Source organism: Trachurus trachurus (genome assembly GCF_905171665.1).
Source record: "Trachurus trachurus genome assembly, chromosome: 10".
NCBI lineage: Eukaryota > Metazoa > Chordata > Actinopteri > Carangiformes > Carangidae > Trachurus > Trachurus trachurus.
In genome coordinates, this window is record NC_139894.1 from 27,084,863 (window position 1) to 27,088,589 (window position 3,727).

The following is a 3,727-nucleotide window of genomic DNA, read 5'->3' on the forward strand; positions in this document are numbered from 1 at the left end:
TTAACATGTGCTCATATTTGTGTCAAGAAGTGCCCAATACCAATTAAACTCAGACAAAAGACAGATTTTCTTTTTTTAAAAGACGTACAGTGTAAAAGAAGTAGAAACTGTTCATTTCATGACTGAAATACAGATGTCTTTTCAACAGCTTCTCTGGCTATTTAGTTTACAAGTGATAATTCAAAAAAGAGCCTGAGCAGTACATGAATGTAAATGTGGTACAGAAATGCTAAATCATCCTCCAGAAAGCTTAATTTATACCTCAGTTCTAATATATCACACACCATGGTCTTCTATAAAAAAAATAATATAAAGGTATCATACTTGCGTTACACGTCCAAAGACATTACAAAGATTAGATGTATAGAATTGAAATGATATGTGTTTTATTAGAAACTGTGCACTGATTCAAGCATCCACCTCGTGAACAATCATTTTATCTGGAATGTTTAAGTCTATAAGGACGTTGGAGAAAAAGCAGAATTCAAAATAAGTAAATCCAACAAACGTAATTTGTAAAAAATAAATAAAAATCCTAGATTTCATCTTCATGCAAAGTTTGATTCAACAATCAAATCAAGTCAAATAAAGTTGAAATATTGACGTGAAGCGGTAGAGTCTGGCTACTGATATGGGGCTGCACGCGATTTGTCTGGTCAGGATACAGTGGACGTGGCAAAGATGCATACAAATCAGATTTGTACAATACGTTTTTTGCTTTCCCTTATGTGTTTTGAGGGGAAATTAACTGGTGAAACAACATTTTCCAAAGTTCAGCTCCGTGCTGTGATGATTTTTTTCACTGCTGTACCTCACGCTAAGAAAGCACATGGTTTGTCCCTGTTATCCTGTGAGTGACGAGGACTGTATATGGCTTCTGAGTTAGTCTGAAGTTTTAGCAGCAGTCAGCCTGTATAAGAATATGAGCTGAAACTACAAATCTGTGATAATTTCATAATACTCTATTTCATTTACTCCCAAAATCCTCAGTGTGACTCTTTCACTTCAGGCCTGTTACAGTAAAGATTTGCTGGCAGAGAAATGTGACTATTAAAAGAACTTCCACACGCAATTTACTGAAGTTCACATTGGCACAAAACAGGTTTCTGTTTACAATCCAGTCCCTCTCATATCTGTAATTACTTCAAAATAGCTGGTGGGAGCACAAAATGTGTTGTAGATAGTCAGACAGTGACTATGGCTAATGAGCAAAACCTGTAACGGCGTACACACCGATTAGTCCACGGCACACAGCTACACACTGACTAATCCACACTGTCCTCCAGAGTTAGTACCACTGTTGGTTAGCCAAAATAAATCTATGATATACCCATTTTCAATGAGTTTAGACATGTTCTCACACGATGGAGAGTGCACACATGTAAGCTAAACTGTAAATATTATATAAAATTATCTGAACCTTCCAAAAAAAATAAATTGATAATGAAAATGTGTTTTACGGTTGTCAGTGTGCTTGTGAAGCAACATGTTTATCTTTTTCTTATTTATCACCTCATAAATTATTTGTCCCTTTACCAGAGTCCTTATACTGTTACTGCTAATACTGCTTTGGTCACATTTATGGCCTAACAATACACATGCTACAGTTAAAGGAGTTATCCATACAGAGAAGTACACCACAACAGTCCTAGTTGCTTTTTAGCCTCTTAGAGCTCATTGTTTTAGTTTTGAGGTGGGACACTTCCTGTGTACAGTATGTGCTTCACCTTTCTCATGAACCTGATCTGAAAGTGAAGTATCATAGCTGGTGAAGAAAGCCAAAGGTCAACAGGTCAAGAGCTGCTGGACACTAAAACTGAGCTACAGAGTGAAAACTAGACTTAGATTTATGATGTGACCAAAAAGTAGAAGTAAACCGGATGATAGTATTACTGACGCTGTCTCTCAATAATACAGTACTTCCATATGATGTTGCACTCAAAATGGTCAAAGGACTTGGGTGTAAACGTTTATCCTCAACAGTTGCCATCGTGGCTACAGAAGGGGAAGGACCACAGCATGTTTTCAAATATTGGAAACACAATGACAAATGTAATGATAACATATTCTTGGCACTGATGGCAGATTCATTTCCCACGTAACATAGTTTGGTTCAAAACCTTCACCTTAAAAGGACAGAAAATAAGATCTCTACACGCAGTTTCTAAACATTTTGAACAGTTTTGAACATCTTCAACAAAATCAACGCACCCACTTCCAAGAGCCTACAGTACACGTGACCAAAACCAAGGCAAACTCACAGCTGAACTTGGCCACAGTGTCACAGAGGGGCTGATATGTTTACACCAACCAACAGGCTGGAAGCTTGACTGTTGAAAAGCCTGAAGACGTTCATAATTAACACGTACACACAGAACCCTTTAGACAAAACTGACATGTGAAGATGATAGTTTCTGTTGTCTTAAGATGAGCAAATTGAATGTGTTAATGTGGTTGTCAAAATAGATATTTTGGACCACATGATGTTCCATAATTTCCACGTCTTATTACACACAGGAACATGCAGGTAAGTAAAACGCCCAGTTTAAGTGAGAAATGCAGACAGCAGTGTGACAATGCCGGTCACTTATTGCAGTTGTCATTTTTGATGAATGCATTTTTGAACATGGGAAACTGCAGGCTGGTTCAGTTGATGATGTTTTTTTGTTTTTGTTTTTTACCATAACAGCTCTGAGCTTGAATTTCATAGACTTCCATTCTGTTGTAAAGGCAAATGTCTCTGGTAATATTGAATTATTGGGGCTTATATTATAAAATACAGTTAACAGGTTATGTTCCTGTAGGAAAAGACAAACTGACTGTACGACCCTGCCAGCAGCACTGACTATACTTCACAGCATCAACTTGTAAACAAAGCTTTAGATAAAGATCAAAATTACTTCCTGTAAAAATATTTTAAGATTCATGATTGATTTACTGGTACATGGCTTCAGTTTTAGCTTTTAACCCCTCAACACATTTAACCCCATTTCTTGTGTCTTTTGTTCCCAAAATGATTATTTTCTTTACTTTTTAAATAGATATTTTTCTGTAATCCAAAATCATATCACTACAGTGACTATGCTGTATGACAAGCACAAGCACACTTTTTTTTTAAAACAGTTTTTTGGTTTGGAGTAGTCCAGTGATTCTGGAGGTCAGTGTACGGTTACAGCCCCATACCTGTAGTCACAGATAATAAAACAACTTTTACACTGTAACAATATTATACAAGTGTGTTTTTGCATTGGCTTGGACATAAAAACGCCACTCTTAGATGGCAAAGACAGAAAGAAATATGATATAAGCAGTCCCCTTTCACTCAAAAGAAAAATATATATACTATAATATCAAGAGAGTGGGCATTACCAGCAAAACAACACATTTATAAGTAATCTTAAATAAAATGTATGTGTTAATGTTTACTCTTCATTTCACTTGTATGTACAGAGACCACATACTGTAACTGGAAACATACTTTCAAGGAAATATGCACTCTAATCGAAGTAATCACACAATATGTCACCATGAAACCATGAATATAAATATACATACATTTACAAAAGCCAGGCTTCTCAAAAGTGCTGCAGACGGTGTAGAAAACAGGCGGAGATAGAGGATCACACAGCAATCCAGGACTTGACTCTGCAAAGGTATGTGTACACAGTTGCTGGAGGTATTTGGTTCGTCTCTTTGTCCCCAGACCAAAACCCATGAAAAGTGGTCT